The sequence below is a fragment of the Pyxicephalus adspersus genome, chromosome 11 (genome assembly GCF_032062135.1).
Source record: "Pyxicephalus adspersus chromosome 11, UCB_Pads_2.0, whole genome shotgun sequence".
Classification (NCBI taxonomy): Eukaryota; Metazoa; Chordata; class Amphibia; order Anura; family Pyxicephalidae; genus Pyxicephalus; species Pyxicephalus adspersus.
In genome coordinates this window covers 13,015,894-13,037,472 of record NC_092868.1, presented here as the reverse complement: position 1 = coordinate 13,037,472, position 21,579 = coordinate 13,015,894, and the positions used below count along the sequence as shown (strand labels likewise).

Here is a 21,579-nt window from a genome sequence, read left to right as displayed (position 1 = left end):
GGGGGCTGTAGTAGGTAAACCTCACTACTGAAGCTACTGGTACCATTAGCAATCTGGAAATTATTCTATCACGCCTGAAAGTTAGTATCTATCACGCCTTAACATAAGCCTAAAAAAAACTATTAAAGCAGAACTAAAGTTCCATTTTGAAATTTTTTTACAAGGCAGGTAAGAACAGGCAATGAATAACACATACTTATCTGCCCGATGCCTGAAAGAAAATGGCATTCCGCTCTATTGTTCCTATTAGTAAAGCAACTGGTATCATTAGTTGGTGGTTGTTTAGTACCTGGCATGGCAGAAAAAGCCTAGGCTTCCCCATGAAAAGATGAGTGAGCTACGTGGGGGTGCTGAGAAGTTCCTGGCTTTGCCCCCTTCCTGATGAAATAGAAAAATAAGTGTGGGGGCATATAACTGTTTTTTCTTTTAGTGAGAAGCTGTGATGGCAGAGCCACAAGCATGTTTCATTTCGTTGGAGTTACGGGCCGTCATGAAGTTTGATGAATGTGAATGTGAATTCCCTTTGCTGACTTTCCCTGGAGAAACAAAAACTTCATGACAGCCCGTAACTCCAGAAAGTCAGCAAAGGACATTCACACTGAGATGTGAATCTCAGTATGAATGTCCTTTGCTGACTTTCCCTGGAGAAACAAAAACTTCATGACGGCCTGTAACTCCAACAACGTAAAACTTGCTTGTACCTCTGCCATCACAGCTTTTCACTAAAAGAAAAAAACTGTTTTAGGAATCGCAAAGATCTGATATTTGCACAGTTACATACTAAGATATTAGGCTGTCATATGCCCCCACACTCATTTTTCTATTTCATCTGGAAGGGGGCAAAGCCAGGAACTTCTCAGCACCCCCTCATATGAATGCTGGAACCCCAGTTTCTATGCCACTTCCCCTAAACTGTGGTATAAATTTTTCTGTGAACCAAAATACATTTTGAAAATAAAATACACCAACACAATAATAATGAATATCACATCACTATCATTCCAAAAACATCAAGCGCTATAACAATAACATTACTGAAATGCCCACACCCTAATTAAATGATCTGATATATTACAACATTAATTTATATTTCTCTTCCAATAGAAAAAAGGGCACGATTTGTATTTTTACAATGCAGTGCAGGGGTCAGTACCATTCTTTTCCAGGTAAGATAGATTTAACCAATTGTAATAGCAACATTGTATTTTTTTAAACTACATTGACCTGAACATATGGCCTAGAATTTGGTTGGCTTCCACTTTAAATAATTATGCATTTTTTATTCAAAAAATGAATGGGAGCACTGCAGAATTACTGTAATGAGCCGTTTTATTGCTAAAATAAATAATTTTATATATAATAAAATAAAGCTTTACAGAAAAATGTATTAGGAAGCCTATTTAATAAAAAATGGCTTTTCATTTAGCCACAAATCTCTACCTAAAACGTTGCACATTGCAGGCCATTATTTTTGGATGGTCTTAAAAATGAAAGTCAAAATGAAATAGTTTTTTAAAAATCAACTGCTCTTAATTGCGAAATGTTTTCAATCCTGGAGGACAGGACCCATATGATAGTCCTTATTCTCTAGTCTTGGAGAGCTTTCATAAATCAGATCCTGTTTTTGTGACACTCCCTTGTATGTGTCGTCATTGTGCTAGTGTAGGATTTTTCAGTTGAATTTTTGTAAGTGATGCTCGGGGTATCTACTACCTTCACTAATAAAACAGATCCCTATCAGCCCAACAGAGGCTTTAGTGTCCTCCTTGCAGGCTACTACTGCTCTATATTCACATTCGCTAAAAGAGTAATATCAGACCAATATTCTTTTAGTTGCAGCACTTAATATTAAATATTTTTATTGGCCATTTTATAGTCAGCTATAGACTTTTAGGGTTAATTGCAAAAAAAAACCTTCATCCAACATTGAAAGTCCATGTCAACAACGTTGAGACTCCATCGTCAATGTTATGTAAATATAGCAATGGCCAGTTGGTATTTGTATTTGTTGTTTCTATTTGCATAATCTTTAATTTAGCTATACAATATCTACAGATTTAGGGCATTTCAACCATGGTATTAGAACGGTTTGCGTCTTCTTACATTGTTTGCCTTAGTTGCAGTTTGGAAGTGTCCTCGTAGTATATAACACATCTTCTTTTTTTTTTTCATTTATTGGTGAATAAATAAAAAGCAATAATGCCAATTGACTAGAGACAAAACATACTGCCAGAAATAGGCACTCAATTAATTCAGGGGGTATGCCCTTCCCAATAGGAATAGCTATGGTCACTAGCTACGGAGTACTGGTCACTAGTGTTAATGGGAGAGCCATCATTTATAAGCCACTTTGTGTTCATTAAAGCTATATCATGTAGAAACCAATCAAGCAATTTTTAATCATGAATCAGATTAGTTTTAGGGTTCAATTTCAAGTGTATTCTAGATAATACACTTTATTTTTATTTGTTTCTTTGGAATAATTGCTGTTTTATGTATATTTACACTGTGTCTCACAATGATCCCAAGATTTGTTGTGATGTGTCATCACCAGTGTAACAGAGAATAATTATAGTAACTGGAGTGTGAAATTCTGAGAGATTACCATAGTCCAGTTGCCAGTTGTGATTTGTTAATTATGACACTTAATACAATACAATGTAACCAGAACAATTACTTCTGAATGACTGAGACTGTGGGAAATGGGGTGTGGGAATTGCCTAGAATTCCACATTTTTCTACTACAAAAAAATTCCCTATTACAAATCTTATTAACATGAAAGAAACAGTTTTTTCTTTACTTTCTTTATGCACTTTATTTCACTTTACTTAGTCAGAAGTGCAGGGCTGGCTATTATGTCTAGTGTTATATACTGAGAATGAGTTCTTCCCTTTTATTCATTTTTCACACCATGGAACTAAATTTCAATCTTTACCATGTTACACTGACCACTAGGCCATATAACCCAAAGCATCTGGTTTTGAAATGGCTATTGACTTCCTACTCACAGCTTGAGTCATAGGTGAGAAATAAAAGATGAACCATACTAGCCGGAATATTGTGTTTATCTGGTAATGAGGTGGAAAAGGCACACCGTGTAACTGCTATTAAAGCCATGCACAAGTAAACAGATTTCTCCCAAAGGAAGAGTGTGATGATTGTATCCTATTGTATAATTACTACAGACATGTGAAACTGCACCAAGGGGACTCATACTGAGAAAGGGAAAGATTTCATCCTTAGACAGGGGAGCAACAAAGAACGTCAACTTAGAAGAAAGATGAAGGGTTGGAAGATATAAATAACAATCATTTGCATACAAACAGGATCCTAATGGGTATGGCATTCAGAAAACAGTAGGGAGGCATCTGAACAGCACAAACATAGCACTTAGATTATTATGATGTGAATAACATGGTTATACATAATTTATCTAAACATGCCAGTGCCTGTCAATGCAGACACACGTGCCGATGAGATTATATCTGCTTATCTGCATCACAAGTATTGCACTCTATTAATCTTTCTCCCCTGACTGTTAGCCTTATTTTAAAGAAGAATAAAACCATTGATCATTAGAATATGAATTCTGCTAATAATTCTTCAACTGGTATAAAACTCCATTGTTATATCAAACTAATTCCCATTATTGCAGGAATATAGAGTTTATGAAGAATCTACCAAAGAAATTTCTCTTATTCCCAGCACTTCTCCTTTATAGTTATACACTGTTTCCCCCAAAATAAGACCATGTCCTATATTAATTTTTGCTGCGAAAATGCACCATGGCTTATTTTAGGGGATGTCTTTTTTATGAACAAAATTCAACATTTATACAAAGTTAGTCCTGTCATCACATTCTGTAACATCATCATAATTCTCTAAATAACAACAGTAACAAATAGGGGCCGGTGGAAAAATAGGAGTATCCTTTCAAGGCTGTGGTTTGCCAACCCTTAATGCTAGATACAAAAAATAAACACAAAGAAAAAGAGGAGTTTTTTAAAGGCAAGCAATATCAATGTATTATTCATTATTGTTCATATTACATAATGTGTACAGCATAGACTGTCTTTCAGTCTTGTGAACATTATTTATACACCAAGTAAGTATTTAGGCCAAACAGGCATAACTCCCCAAACCCCGAAATCTGTCATGAATTTCTTGTAATATTTAGCAACAAAAATCAACATTTATTCAAAGATAGTCATGTCATCATCTCCTGGAACATCATCATAACTGTCCAAACCCTGAATTCCATCTTGAATTTCTAGTGACTCTATTCCCTCAAATAAAACCACTGGCCTCAACTTCTCATGTCTAACAACAGTGCTTTCCTTAAATGAGCACCCATTGATCATGCATTTATATACTGTATATTGTGGCCTATTTTTGGGGTATGGCTTATTTTCAGGGCAGGACTTATATTTAGAGCATCCTCAATTAGAAGACTCCTGGGATGTGTAACGTATGTATCCCAGGAGGCTCTGCATTCCAATTTTGTTTTTATTGTTGAAGGGGAGGGGTGTTACCTTTTTTTTAAAGCCAAAAAAATGAACTTGCATAAAAGGGTTGTCTACTCTTTTAGGTAAAGTAAAAATTTTGGTTATAGGTCTACTTTAAGTTAATTTGAACATAGCATGTTTGGTAATGCTAGATAGGCTAGTCTGAGCATTTTAGAAAATGATGAAATGGTGGGAATTTCACACACAGCCATCTCTATGGTTTACAAAGAATGGTCAGATAAAAAGGAAATATCTAGTAAGTGGCAGTCCCCTGGGCAGGTGCCACTCCTATCAGCTAAGAACCGGCAAGTGAGTCCACAATTCATGAAGGCTCACCAAAATTGGACAAAAGAAAATTGGAAAAAAATGGTTGGTTTGATGAATCCCAATTTCCACTTGGACATTCAGATAATAAGGTCAGACCTTGGCATGAACAACATTAAAGGATGGATCTATCCTGCCTTGAATCAATCATTTTGCTGGAGCACCAAAAATCATAATAATAATTAATTTTTTTTGTTGAGCAATACATTGTGGATTCTCCCATCAAATGATAGGCGCTGGTCTCTACATTCTTTTGATATTGCCATGTACCTCTAGTTAGTGTTTTTATTCATACAAGCTACCTCAGCAGGGTATTCGAAGATATGTACATTCCCTTCTGATATTGAAGATTCTTGAATTTTCTAATAAATAAAAGTGGATTGTTCAGTATGTTTGAAAGTCAGCATGAATACATTTTTTGTCACATTTAAAAAAATAGTATAATCAAAACATCTTTTTCTATTTATTAGCAATGTCAAAGTTCCAATGCAATACTATGTTTAATCTAAATGTCTTTAGCAGGGAACTGTCAAATACAGTATTTGTATGTATTTAGAACTGCACATCACCGGGATATATAGATTGAGTACACAGGTAGCAAATGCTGCATTGTAGAGAGGCAGGTAACATGTTTTGGGCTTTCTTATTCTGCTTAGCTGCTATACTTTACTGCACTTTCTACATAAATATTTCTCCTAAACCATACCTTACAGTCCTGGCATTGTATTAAAATACATTGAATGCTTTATTTTACATTTCAAAGTACATTAGATAACCTCATTGGTTGTCACCCATAATTCCAAAGGCTTCCTATTTGTAACCAAACGTCTATGTTGCCACAAGGCTGTTTCCATTTTGACCACAAAGCTCATCAAAAGCCCCAAGATCACTGACCTCCTTCAATTAAATGATCACTGTATGGCCAGGTATACATAACCTACTTAAAACAACCAGATCTTAAGCATCTAAGCCTAAAAACAAAAATGTATTTCAGCATACCAGTACTTGGTGGATGGAGTGGTGGAGTGGTTTCCTTTATTTTAGGCTTTTGCCCTTTATATTTTACTTAGCCCTCTTTGGCTATCTTTACACAGTTACAGTGTGAACTGCTGCCTCTTGGTAGATGCTACATGTAGCTCCAAAGATAATTATTGGGGGCTCACTACCACCAGATGTCAAATGTACAAACGTTGGTTCTTCATTACCCAGCACTTCAGTTTAAGTGACCAACTGACTGGCAAGGTGCCAGCCATGGGGAGCCATGTAGGAGCTCTCGATTTTAATACAGATCTGATTTTGTCTTTTAAGGTTAAAAAAGACATCAAAATCCATCATAAATATAAATAAACATAAATATACTAGAAGCTTGCATATTCCAGATAGAACCAGATAGAACCATTTATGCTTAGTTGATCCAGAGGAAGGCAAAGCAACCCTTATAAAACATGGTTCAATTGACTCCTACACGGAAAAAAATCTCCCGATCCCATTAGGCAATCTGATGTTCCCTGGATCAACAGTTTCGGGTATCCCTATTTTAAAACTTAAATACCTAGTTATATTCTGTGTTTCCAGATTTTTTCCTAAAGCAACTGTTGGTGCTTTCTGCTTAAGTTACAGAAATGATGAGGACAATGTTAGTAGTCTGAAAAGGAAACTAAATGCAGATACCATATCAAAGGAGCCGTAAGTTGTGATATATTACATTTCTGGTTTTGGGTTTAGAAATTCATTAGTTTAGGACCAGATTAGTAATTGTTTTTGTTTTTTATGAATTTTTATCAAAAATAATATCTTTATATGCTTTCATATCCCCCTGTGTTTGCTTTTAATTCTAACTGATGTAGGAGTGTGTGTATGGATGCTTGAGAGATGTCACTCAGTATGTTGCTTCGTAGGCAGAAAATGTTATTTAATCTGTCTGCAATATATAAATAACACATAAATAGGATTATTAGAAGGCTGCAAGGTATTAAAGCAGTCTTAGCAGATTAGTAACACTGTGTGAGTGCTGGTGATCTGGTGCCAGGTGAGTTTCCATGCTGGTAGCAGATTTTGCTAATGCACTAGTGAAGCCTTCCATCCGTACCCTCACGCTAACAACATTCACCCCTGAGTTACCTTTTTAAATTTGGCATATTTGCTAAGCTACTCTGGAATTCACTCAAGACTCTTGGAGTTATTGTTAAGACCTGAAGCTCACAAACATTGTAATGAAAATTTTGTAAATGGCTTTTTAATGTGTTTTATTGTCAAATAATAATATCATGTCATCAAAGAAAAATATCATACGATCTCCATTTTTTCACTCAACCAAAATACATTTATAAACGGTGCACTTATAATAAATATCTGATATAAACCTGAACATTTTAAAGCCGAATGTTAGGTTTTAAAACAAGATAGCAAAATGGCGAGTTTACATTAAATCAATTAGATTTAAATAGAAATCTGATACAGTACCATATTACCCGCCGGCCTCGTCCTTACTTCTACACACAAGGGGTGTGCGATTATTTTATTTTTTTTAAACTCTGGAAGCCATGTTTATCAGCAAGAAAAAGGAAAAAGACTAGTAAAAAACAAAAAATCTTGTTCTTCAATTCTGGGCATTTGTAGGGCTTATATGCAATCTTGACAAAGTGCAAGGGAAGCTGCACACTGCAATGGCGGGCATTGGCCAAAAATAAAAAATATATATCCTCACACGCAAGATCCTCTTACTTTGAGCCTACTAAAAAGGGGTCTGGGTTGTCCAAGGCATTTTTTTGACTCTTTGACTAAGTTGACCAGGAACAGGGTTATGCATAGTTAAAGTTAGTTAAGGTTATGCATAGTTAAAGTGTTAAAGTTTGTGTTTTTTTTTTTCTAGAGGCCAACATGCATACTTTCCAGCCAAAACTAATAATTCACAAACTTTGAAAATCCTAAAATTTGCTAAAAAACCCATGGTGACTATGAGCCCAAACCTCACCTCTAATAGACAAAAGCTGGATCATTTCATGGTACAGTCAAAGTACCAAACCCTGCAGCTGAACTTGGAATCACTAAACATATTAAAATCCAGATGCTGTGCATTTTCCCCCGTTTGTTTAATTATTATTCATGTGCAGCACTTGTCAGTTACAGCAAATAGAATTGGCATTTTATGGCGTTTTTCACCCACTGAAGACTCTCCTTCATTTTAGATTTGTAACACTAAAAGATGTTGGGCACAAGGCCACCAATGTGCTGGAAGGGAACCATATTTAGATTTTTAGAAATGAAATAAAATCGAATTGCTATAATTTTCTGGTTTTGTGGAATAATTGGCATTCAGTACTAACTGTTCATGCTGCCACAATACATAAAATATGGGAATGAAAGATAGCAAAAGACTGAGAGTCCATCCACAGCACAATGCACTGTGGAAATGCACATGGAGCTTAATGTTCTCTTTCTTTTACTTAACGCAATGTTCAACCTGCATTGTGCTGTCTTGCAGGGGTCTGTAACTTATATGCACTCTGTAGATGTTTTGGGGAGTTATTGTAAATGAATGGTACCCAATACATTACATCATTGTTGCTGCATTACAATATGATTAAGTGTTTACATGATTTTGCTGATCTTTAATCTAATAATGTGAAAAAAACATGAATTAAAGTGTAATTCCAGTTTTACAAAGCAAAGAACAACAAAGTACCTACAAAACAATCCCATAAATAACAATCCCACTATAAACATTGCAATGATTTTACCATTTATCATTTTCCCATATTTTCATTTAGTGAATCTGTCAGAATCCCTCTTCTAGTCCCAAGGAAGCAATTCTCATTCACTGTACTTAATTTAATTACTATTTAGTTTTTTTTATAAAAGTCTATACATCAGACCAATAAAAAGTACAAAGAGAAAGAAGGATTTGGTTCCAAAAAAGGGACAGGCTCTCCAAACAAAGGACAATTGAGAGCAACAATATAACAACCCCCAGACCAGCTGTTTACTTTATCATAAAATCCCAGCCAAAACCTATTGAATAAGTAACTATTTTAGCATTCCTTATTTATTATTTAGTGTGTTCTAAGTTCCACTGCAGCTTGATTAAGCAGACACTTTGTGTTTTACAGAAAAGAAAATCAGCTGAAGTGCACATTTCATGTAGAATTTCGTGCATCCTGGTGTGTTAATGTCACCCAATAGATCCAATGCACTAATTACCATCAGTCTCACATTATTAGACCTAATTTAAACAATAAACAGCCTTTACACAAGCTTCTTAGGAATAATGCTTCTAATAACAATCATGGGAAAGGTAAAGTTACTATGGCTTTATCACCAACTATTAGGAAGATTGAAACATCAATATGCCAATTCTGATATCTGTAAACAAGGAGTTAACATGAAAAACCTAAGGCAAAAATGTTTCTTCATATTCAAATACACTATATTGCATCTAATGCATAAACCAGTGATATTTTATTGTAAAGTAATATTCAGCAAGCAGCTATGTTCCACATTGATATGCTGATAAATTTGTGGCTGAACTTTTGTATAGAATAACATATTAAAGCATTGCCCATTGTCCTAACACATTTATAACAAGGAGAATTGGGCGTACTCAATTCAAATACAATTTTTTTCCAACTCTTATGCCATTAAGTACATCTTTCGAGCAAAGTGAACAAATTCACAGCAACAGTCCCAAACAAAAAAATAAGTGTCTAGTATGGAAAAAGGCAATTTACCTCACAATAGATAAAGACTAAGTGCATAAAATCTCCCGTGGATTATTTCTTCTTCAACATTATGTCTTGTACTTTCAGAAAAGGCCACTTTCTACTATACTTCACATTCATAATTGTTGAATCTATTGTGTTTTTCCTGCTGAATTTTTTATGACAGGAGTATATTTGTATAGCTTTGAGTTTGCTATGACTTCCACAGTGCCATATATTTTATATCCAAAAACCAATTATTCACTGGAAAACTAAATAAATCTTCCAATATATTTTAAAACATAACGCAAGGTAAAAAAATATATATTTTTCCAATGTCTGTATTGGGCTATGTGTCCTCACTTGAAACCCCCAAGAGTAAAATAAGGCTGCTGTGTACCCTACGTGGACAGCATGAAATTTTGATAGTACGATATACTGTATAATGTAGAAGAGTGAATGCTTGTAGCTATTTATTTGTGTAGCAGGACAATATGAAAAACAATATAAAGGAGACTTTGGAAAAAAAAACATAAACACAGCAAAAGTATGCAGCCAATAACCTTTGTAGTAAATGAAATCATTTAGTTTTGGTTTTGCTGACCCGCTTGAAAGTGTAATGGGGACTCCCTTTGTATTATTTTGGTATATTGCTTTGTCTGTGTGCACCTTTCCTCTTTCAAGTGTAGGTTAAAGCACCTGCCATTATTTTTGTTTTTGGATAAATGAATGAGTGGCATTCCCTTTGCATTTTTTTGTATATTGTCTTTGTGTGCACCTTTTTTGCATTTTCTTTAAAGATACCTTGATCCACCTCTGAAAAACCTCCAGCTGTAACCCAAGTAGTTAAAACATTTTCATCTTTATCACTGTCTAGCTTGAATGAGTGGATGACTTGTTAAGCACACCATCAAGATTTATTAATGGATCTTGTTATAGAAGTAATTTTAGATATGGTATGATAATTCTCCATATACAAATTTTTTTAAAAGAAAATTGAATTTTCTTCATCACTGACTACCACCCAGCAGTAAGCCATTACAGACTTGTATAGGGCCTTCTTGCCCCTCTCTGCAGCCACTCATCTGTTAATAAATCTCCCTGCATTTACTATATTACAATGTATATGAAACCTAAAAAGTGATATAGTGTTAGTAATATTTGGCTTACTTGTTTTCCAAAATAATATGTAATCAGATTTACTAACTTAAATATAAACTTTAGACAATAATGGGTAGCGATGGGTTAGTTTTAAATTATTTTTGGACCTACTAAGGTTCCAATATGCAAAACTTGAAATGAAATAGGGAGCCCTTTCTTGTATTTAAAATTGACACCCAGGCAAACTGTTAAAAACAGGGATAACTCGTGTATATCGTGTATAAGTGAGTTGTCTTACTTGTGAGAACATTTGTAATTCTTTTTATTTAGTCATTTACCATGTAGCCAAACCAAAAGCTTGCCTGCAGGGCAGAAAGACCTCATTTTTGTCTGTTGCCGTTTATTAACTGGATGGACAGGTAAATAAGGAACCACACTCCTATCTCAAGATCTCATCTATAGGTGACATTGTTCTGTGGTCCTTTCATCTTGTTCCCTTTCAGCATATTTGCACGCAGAGCACCTAACTGGCTTCTAGTTAGTTTAAAGCAGAACTAATCCTGCAATAGTTACCTGTCTCGTTCTTCATAGGATACTACCATATTCTCTTTATTTGCTTCCTGAAGACGATCTTTGGCGATCTGCAGGCACGCAGGAGTTCAGTAATTCTTGGCATGCATAGGGGAAGCTGGGATAGTTGGTCAACCTGGCAACTAAAGCTGAAACTGTGCATGCGTAGTTTAGCTTTTTGGACAAATACCCGGAGAGATTAGGCAGGTGGAAGAGATTATTGTATAAGGGAAGTTGCCTGTCTCCTAATGAAATATTGACCTGCCTGATTGTGACTTCTTTATTATTGTTTTTTATTATTATTATTATTATTAATAATATTATACAGGATTTATAAAGCACCAACATATCACGCAGCACTGTACAATAAATAGGGGTAATATTCTTACATGTAAAACTTTAGTTTCATTTTAAGTGCTTCCTCCCTGAAGGTCAGCTTCAAAGGTAATACTTTTTACAATCAAACTGTAATGTATAGGGCCAGCTTTAAAGGAAAGCTATCCCAAGAGAAATATTAAGCCTGACCTTGCAGACCTCCTGATTTTAGTTGCCTGACTGTTCCTGGCCTTAATGCCTCGTGAGACTGTAAGGGAAACAAGTATGTCAATCATTAAAGTCAGAGTCAATGAAAAAGTCCTTATGTGCATTTCTAAACATATTGAAGCTACTAGATTAACATGACACCAGAGCAACACTGGCAGCATCCATGCTTCCTGGACAGTGGTTTCTGTTACAGCACCAACTGGGATGATCTAATTTTTTGGGGGTATTCACACACAACATAAACCGATAGTTATCAAGGGGTGTTTCAGACAGGCTAGGAAGACTGCCATTGTCTCATACACTCTCTAATATACCAATGGCAACAGCATTTTCTCACCTTTGTTTCATCCGCACTAAACTGAACTAAGAATTTGAATTAATGGAGCACCTAGCAGTCTGATGACCAAGTAAATTTTGTGACCAGGTTAAAAAGCAGCTCACCAAAATGCACTTTCACATACTGTTGGGCAGAGATTCAAATTGTAGAGCTGTTTTCCAAAGAAGACAATCAGAATCCATGTGTATTATTTTATTAAATGAAAGGATTACACTTTACTATTGGTGACAAACAGACTTTTGCTTACTGTAATTTCTTTCCAATTTTTATGATTATATCTTGTTATGTCAATAAAAAAGCAGTGTCAGTATTAATTTATGGCACAGCCAGGAATAGAAGATATATAATACAAACCAAAAACATGGAAAATAATTCCATCTTTGCAATTTTCTTTGCATTCCTGCAGGGCATACGGGATTTGAAAATAAAATTGGCTAAATTTTTAATGGTGCATTACTACTTAGTAAAATGTAGGTAATTTGTTATACAATAAAGCTTACTCTGCCATTCCAATTTACAGCTTGGAGAAGAGACATAAGCATTTTTGTAAAGGAGAATACTATAAAATTCCTGTTCTAAATAATTCAGGAGAAATCCATAATCAAGGATATTACTGGGGTTTATGGCCTTGCAGCAATTCTAAATATAAGGTGTACAGATTTGAAATGCATTAGGATAATTCACTTTAAAGGTTTACTTTATATTAAATTGATATTTATTTAATTATGGATGATGGTGAATTTGATCATCAATTGCTTCTTATATATCAGAGTATATGACATTACCAAGATTACTCACAATACCTCATATTCCTAATTATCATAAGTATTGCTTACATTAATTGCATTGCTAGAAAAAAAAACAAGATTTGACTATGGACTTCTTTAACTGGTCCCAAATTATGATTAATGCCACCAAACTGAAAATGGCTTAACCCAGATGCACAGTAAAGGAGCAAAAAATTAGGTGCAATTGATCCCAATCAAGAATTTCATAAAACACAAATCTCTAGTGAATAGTAATGAAAGGATTATTTCACCAGAACTGGTATCTAGAATTAACCTATCTGCAGCAAAATGTTCTTTTAGATATAGCTATTCAACTCATTAAAAGCATTTCAGGGCAATGGTGTTATGGTCAAATTACATTCACATTCATTACATTCACTCACTGGAGGATGTTTGGAGGAGGAAAAAAATGTATTAATTTACCTATAGCTTTAAGAATGTTAAATACAGTAACCGTCACTAAAATGGATTTCACATCACAGAAGGCACCTGCTAAAATAAATTCTTCTAAGGTCATTCGAAAAATTCCTCTGGGGAAAGATTACAACTCTAAGAGAAAGCTAAAAATATGTACTTTTTATGCTGCTTGCTTTGTCACTTGGTGGAACTGAACGATGGCTTAAATACAGGGCAAGTCCCCATTCATCACCTGTAATTCCTGGACATTGTATTGGAACTGCAGAGGACTACAGTTCAGTTTCCCACGTGACGTCACATTGTGAAACTGAACTGCAGATGACCTCGACAATTCTACTACGATCTCAGGGCACTACACGGGTTGAAAGGGGACTTGTCCCCATTCATCACTTTTAGTGCCCTGTATTCTTAGATAGAGAAACTCTATCTAAGAATACCTAGTAGAAGCTGTTGCAATTGCTGTTGCAGCTCTGTTCTATGTATTCTTAGATAGAGTTTCACTATCTAAGAATACAGGGCACTAAAGGTGATGAATGGGGACAAGTCCCCATTCATCCCCTGTAGTGCCCAGAGATCATAGTGGAATCTCTAAAGTCCTCACACGTGTAGCCGCCATTTCAGGAAAAATTGCGATTTGTTACCACGAATCGAGAGGAAATTCGGATTCGGAGCTAAATTAATTTTTCCGGAAATTCGGATCAAATTCCACTTTGTAAGCTTCGATTCGCTCATCTCTAATAGAGATATAGAAGAACGATCACCAATACAAGTACCATCTACATCCACCACATAATAGGCTTAATTTATTAAAGCTTTCCTAGGCTGGAGAAGATACCCTTCCATCAGTGAAGCTGGGTGATCGTGCAAACCTGAAATAGATTTGGTCCATTTGGTCCAGGATTAAAAACATTTTTTAACAAATAGATTATTTTAGATTAATTAATAAAATTAAAGTTTTATAAACATCTATTATAGGCTTTACAGGCTACATCTATCATAGGCTTTACAGGCTACATCTATCAATGGCTTTACAGGCTACATCTATCATAGGCTTTACAGGCTACCATATTGAACCAATATTTTTGGGACTATCTATTTTGGGACTGTTGGCCAGTTGGTAAAACTCTATACAAGTCATATGGAAAAATGAATGCTTTGAAGAACTAATCACAAAGTAGACAGAGCACTGTATTAAAGATATCTTAACAAAATACACTTTCCTTTTGTCTCTCTCTCTGTCTCTCCCTCAATCTCTTGCTCTGTCTCTCATCTGTAAGCCACTTGAAGATTATAAGCACACCACTAATGGCAGCTGAATTAAGGAAAGTTCTTATCTGGTGTTCTAATTAGCTAATCACATTTTCTCTTGATCAGTAAGAGATACTAATCATCCCCTGAGCCATTCTTTGTGATTGGAGCATGCTATGTACATCAGAACAATTATCTCAAGCAGATGCAAGGAAGAGAGAGGAAAACACATTTTCGACAGTCAGACATGCTTTGTATTTTTCTTAGCGGTTCTGCACCAAGCCACAAATCCAGCTCTGATCTTCGACTCACCGCTTCATAAAGTCCTGATGGCAGCATAGTGAAGAGAGTAATATTACACTCACTGCTTCCAAATTCTGTTTGATAAGACTATGTTTACCTAGCACAGGCTGATAACATGAAATAAATCTTCAGAATAACATTGCTTTCCTTTTATTTACTTATAGATTTCAACCACTGGATTTTTTCTTTATTTCACTTTTTCATGTATAAGGAAAATGCTAATCAAGGCACATAAAGAGGATTGTGCCCACAATTCCTAGTAAATATTATTTTATTTTTTATGTGCACAGATATGCATGCCCATTCTTATGTATGCACTGGAGACAGCTTATCTCATATCTAATGATGAAGTCACATCATTGGGCCAACAAAGATTCAACACTTCTAGTGAGCTGTTCTCAAGCAATTGAATGTTAAAAATAATCTAATTTTTTAAAGAATGGACTATCCTGATTATATCAATGCTTTCGATACATTGCATTCTTATTCATAAATGAACATTGGTCTGTTGAACTTGAAGATGTAAAAAAGTTAATGCTGATGGGTACCAAGTTGAAAAAAAAACTTCTATAGGAACGCAGGTGTTACTGCTTTCTTATAAAATGCTCATGTGCAACAACAAATGTGTCAGACTTTTCATCATTTTCAGAATTGGGGAACCCCTGAAATCACTTTCTGGTCTTAGGGAACCCCTGACAATAATAACAATATCTACAACTCATGGTACCATAGCATAGTGGCCAGTGTGAAGAATTCCATCCTTACAGATAGCTAAAGGGCCACTGGTGACCTGAAAGGCATAAAGTGCCCATTGCTCAATAAACACCTTGCAACCTCTGGAGAAACCTGACTAAGAAATATTGGTCTAGATATTGGTCTAGATAGACAGAGAGATCATCACAAATAATTGGTCCTTAGTCTGAAAAGTTTCTGGCTGTCATATTCCTACTTGTTAAATGTTAATTATGATTTTTTTTGTAATAGACTCCCTGGAATGAAAAAGTAAATTTGACATTCCCTCACACGTTCCCTAGTAAAAATTATTGCCATTGAAACACATGGACCTGGAAGATTCCAACAAGGGAATGTTTAAAGGAATGTCTGATTCCCTCTTTAATAGATAGAGCACATTGTTTGAATATTGTTCAGAAGGAAGGGCAACCAAAAAAAAACCATCATCATTTTAAGCATTACATTATTTCAACTCTCTTTTTCAATACAAAACACACACTGACTACTAAACATGGCTTCAGTAGGATTTTTTCTCATGATTGGTACCTATCAGTTTTTTCCTTAATATTCTATCATATCTAGTATGACCTAAACATGCCTCCAAACACATTTGGTATGAATCATTTTTACATTTTCATTTGTAAATGGTGTTACATGTTCTTTGCAAGAAAACTAGCTGAACATGAAATGAGTTTGCAATGAAGCAGAAAAACTATATAAAGCCCCACAGTAATCCGTCTAGTAAATGGTGTGCACGATGTGATGTATGGTGCTATGAGAACATATTGATGCTGAGTTACAATATAGATATGAATTCACAATGTATTCATTTCATACATAACATGGCACTGGAAAACACATTCAGGTTCAGAACAAAATCTTCTTGTAAAATGAAAAAAACAGGAATTCATACACAGTAAATACACCCATAAAATCAAAGATTTATTCTGGCTTTATAAAAAATATGTAACAATTGTTATTACCGTTCTAGCCAAGTGAATAACAAAACATGCTTTAAGACTGAATCAACTAAATCAATCTCAATTTATAATGATTTTCCAGATCTTAGATTGTAAGCTCTTCGGGGCAGGGTCCTCTCCTCCTCCTGTGTCATTGTTTGTATCTGTCTGTCATTTGCAACCCCTATTTAATGTACAGTGCTGCATAATATATCGGCACAATATAAACAGTTTATTCATAATAACAATAATATTAATGATCTGGAAATCATGCTCATCAAGATTTTTGCTATTAAAATAAAAACTCCTACATTCTCCCATTCGTCCTATTTGCTTGTTAAATATGCTATTATTATTATTATTATACATTAACCTTCTGGGCGGTTCATTTCTGTCCTTTTTTTTATATGTCTAAAAGCAGTATGTTTTTCATGAAAATGTATTTTACAGTATATTATATTAGTATAATATAATAAAGTTTAAAACACAAAATCATGTCAAAATATTACATTTAAAAAAAAAAAATATTTTAAAATTAAAAAATAAATATACTCATACTATTATGTTATATTGTAAAATAAATGTTCAAGAAAGACAATGTACTGCCTTTACACATAAAAAACCACTGTATTTCACTCAATACAGTTATTTTGTATTAAATGCAATACAAATAGATTTCAATTTCCCGCTGAGCCTCGAACAGAACGTCCGTACACATCGACGTCGGAACTCCCAGTGACTCACCAGGTGCAGAGAACGCTGGTGGGAGGAAGGAAGAAGACGCAAAGGATGATGGAGGAAGCTGGCAGATCAGGTAAGTTGCAATTTACTAAGGCTTTCTTTAGGTTTAGCTACCCCGAGTGTCACTCTGGGTGGCCTCTTCCAGCTTTTTTTTTCTACCCTGAGTCACACTCGGGGTTACCGCTGGGGGGGGGTTAAAGAGTATTTATATAGCACCAAGCAGTGCCGTACAATAAATAAGGGGTTGAAAATGACAGACAGATACAAACAATGAAACAGGAGAAGAGGACCTTGCTCAGAAGAGCTTACAATCTAAGAGGTGGGGGAAGTATTACACAATAGGGGGTGAGATATGTAGTGGTGGTAAGTAGTGAGAGTTTTAGGAGACAGAAGGTGGGTAGGCAAGTTTGAAAAGATAGGTTTTAAGAGCCCTTTAAACCTCCTGGGTGGTAACCCCTGAATGTGAGAGTAGAAAAAAGATGCTAAAAGCAGTAACCCGGAGTCACACATGGGGTAGGTAAACCTATGGGAAAAAAATTGTAAATTGAGTCTTACCTAAACCGCCAGCATCCAGTGTCGTCTATGACGTCTTCTCTCTTCCTCCGCGTCTTCTTCCTCCGGCGTCTTTTGCACCTGATGAGTCACCAGGGAGTTCGGTGACATTGGTGCGTGCATATGCTGCCAGCGGGCCAGGGCGGGAAATTCAAAATCATTTGTATTGCATTCAATACAAAATAACTATATTGAATGCAATACAGTGGATATATGTGTTAAAGCAGTACATTGTCTTGCATGAACATTTATTTTACAGTATAATATAATAATATGACTTTTAATTTATTTATTTATTATTTTGACATGATTTTGTGATTCTAACTTTTTTTATACTCATACTTATTGTACTGTAAAATACATTTTCATGAAAACAATGTACCACTTTAAGACATATTAATCAGACAGAAATTAACCGCTCAGGAGGTTAAATTAGTAGAAAGTAGGAGCGAGCCGAATAGGACAAGGAATACCATTCCAGAGAGTTTGGGCAGCTTTAGAAAAGTCTTGGAGCCATGTGTGTGATGAGGTTTTGAGAGAGGAAGTCATTAGTAGGTCATTGGAGGAGTGAAGAAAGCGACTAAGGGTGTATTTTTTTATCAGGGCAGAAAGGTAGGAAAACAAAAACTGTGGGGAGATTTTAGGGCAAAGCACCCTATTGAAAATGTTTTGTTACATATGTGTTCAATATATGCAAAAAGAAAAAAAAAACAATTATCTGGTAATTGTGACAAAAGTTAAGTGAGCTTTTAAGAGACTTGTATATGCGCTGTTGTCTTATATCAAATGCTGTTACCCTTTTCCAACGTACTTCCCTGAGCTACAGTGATGGAGAAGAGAGGGGAGATATTCTGCAGTAGTATATAGACTATATATTTAGCTTATACACTAGCTGAGTGGACTGAGCTAGTGACTGGGCTAATGTACTGAATTCTTGTAGGATATTCTCTCTTCTTATCAATAGACGCAGTTGTGTCATTCTTTTAAATGCAGCTTTTTTTCCTGAGATGCTAATCACCCAGGGGGACCGTATTGCATGCCTATGGCTTTTGTGGAGGTTCACAGACCTTTTGAGTTTCTCAAGCTTTTATCCATCTTTTATCTGTCAGCCAGATGAAAAATAAACAGTTCTTTGTCACCATGATTGTATTTTCTCCTTCCTACAGCTTCAGTAATTTTTTGTGAGCTGTCACATATTTTGGGACAAAGAAATTTTAATTTTTGTGAAGAATGTTTCAAACTCCTTCCTTCATTAGCTGAACAGTTGAGACATTTGTATTTGAGAAAGAAGAATGTAAATCACTTCCAGTTAATTGAAAATAAGTGTATGGTATACTTTTTTTTGCATTTTATCAGATGGGTATTCAGAACTATACTGCACTACTCTAATTTATCACTAAGAGATAAAAGTACATCAGAAGCTGAAAGACATTTGGGCCTGGTTTATTTAAGCTCTCCAACGCTGGAGAAGATAAGCTATCATGGGAGAACCTGGATGATCCAGCAAACCTGGTCTATGATAAAAAAAAAACTTGTTGCCAAACATTAGCATTGGCAAATTAATTTTTAAGAAATCAATGCCAAGTCGGCTAGATCACCCCATGATGATCTATCATCTCCAGTCTTTAATAAATCAAGCCCAATGCAAAAAATTATATTCTAAAAAATACCATGTTCTGTGAATACAGGTTTGTGTTAACATACAGATCCCAATGCAGAATTATGCAAAGGGTGTGCAGGTTCCTTTAACGTTGAGCTCAAATCCAACCAAAATGGAGCAAATCTTTAGTTATTTTTATCATCCCAATTATCAATGCTTCTAGAACAATATTGTGTCAAATGCAGTAAATTCATCCCAAATACTCTGAGGATCAGCATCATGTACTATGAGGCACATAGGTATTACCTGTCTTTTTTCTTTTTTTTTATTAGGAAGTGATTGCTTCAGTACTGATATGTAAATGATCTTAAATCAAATTAGTAGGCTATACTATCACTGAGCAAAAAAGTTCTAAATAGTAATTTAGGCACCTTTGGTACAAAACAACGCAAAATAAATTGGTATCCCCCTAATGTATATAAATAACATATATACATATTATAAAATATTAACAGATGCTTTAAAATCAACACTGAATATTTAAAAATTATACAAATAAAATGGGACTTTAAGTGGGATAGAATGTTAAAAAAACACAGCTTACATGTGTTTTATGTAATAATTCTAGGTTTCACATTTTCTTAATGGAAAGCAGCACAGAGAACCACTAAATTGCCATTCTCAAGAAGACAAAATTCTAAACGACTTCTTCTAGGATCTTTGTAGAAGAGTAAATTCTGTGAACATTAAAAGATGACTACTGTGGGAAGCCGTATTTGCTAAATGCTTTGGAAGCAGAAGGCATTTTCGAACTATAAAGATAGTTATGTGACATAGCATACTGTGAGATGACACTAGAACTGACATAAAATTTCCAGCTCTGTGTCTCAAATGGTATACGCCTTCAGAAAATAGCCCCGGACAAGGAACACTGAAGATAAAAAAAAAAGCATCCTAAATATAGGACATTATGAAAAAAATATAGAAAGAAAAAGATACACAAAAATAGAAACCAAATAAAATAGAGATAAAAAAAACAATATTATCCAAATATTTATAAATTAAATTGGTTTTACACCATGATGTTGCAAAAGTTTTTTCTTTGGATTGAGACAATCCAAAATCCAAAATTTACCAGCTATGTATTGAAGGTTTTTTAATTTGCTTAGTGCTCTTCCACCCCATTATTTCAAAGAAATGTATAATTTTTTTTTATATACGATTTTTTTATTTTTAGTATTATATATATATATATATATATATATATATATATATATATATATATATAAGAGAGAGAGAGAGAGAGAGAGAGAGAAACAAAAAATGGGACTTTAACAGCAGTTGGTCAGTTTTGTCCTCTGTTAATATAGCTACAAAGTTAGCTGGGATGTGGCACGTTTGATATATTGGATGGATACTTGATCACATCATATTTATTTGCATTTTATATATATATATATATATATATATATATATATATATATATATACATAGTGAAAACCTAAAATATTGCAAAATATTCCTATTTTACTTATTGTAGCTAGCAATGAATAGAATGAATGATGGGCAATGATTAGAAAGAGATCTCAACATTTTGTATTGAACAAATTACACCTGAATGACATAGACTAGGGGGCATACATACTTTTTTCTCTATGGATTGAAGGTGCAGTTGATCTGCAGAGGCTACAATTTGCGTGCTATAGTAAAGCCTTTCTTATCAGAAAACCGAACATGCAGGGCAAGTACCCTGTGATTTATATTTATTTAAATAATTTATTTTATAAATAATATTTTTTTAATTATTTTTATTATTAACCAAGGTATGGACAAGCAAGACAAGACATTTTACATTTTAGAATGTATGGAAGTAACGGAGACCAGCTGTATTAAAATCATATCATTCACCATACATTGGAATTTACCAAAAGGAGGATGGGGATAGATAGGTAGGATAGTCTAGGGAGCAATGGGGTGCATTTAAAAATTATTTTATTTAAAATTATTAGAAACAAAATCTGTTTATAAATTTTAAAACAAATCAAACAAAAAACAATATCGGCCAACATATACTTTTTAGAGAAAGTACATAAATAGATAATTAGTTGCATTGATGATTTAAGCAGTTTAATGGCATTTCTAAATATAAAGCATTCAATAT

The 21,579-nt window shown here is 34.6% G+C and overlaps 1 protein-coding gene across 1 annotated transcript in view; it reads right to left on the bottom strand.

The window, feature by feature from the left end:
• Window positions 1-21,579, bottom strand: part of GRIN2D (glutamate ionotropic receptor NMDA type subunit 2D) — a 182,330-nt gene that overhangs the window by 42,526 nt on the left and 118,225 nt on the right. The window lies entirely within an intron of this gene.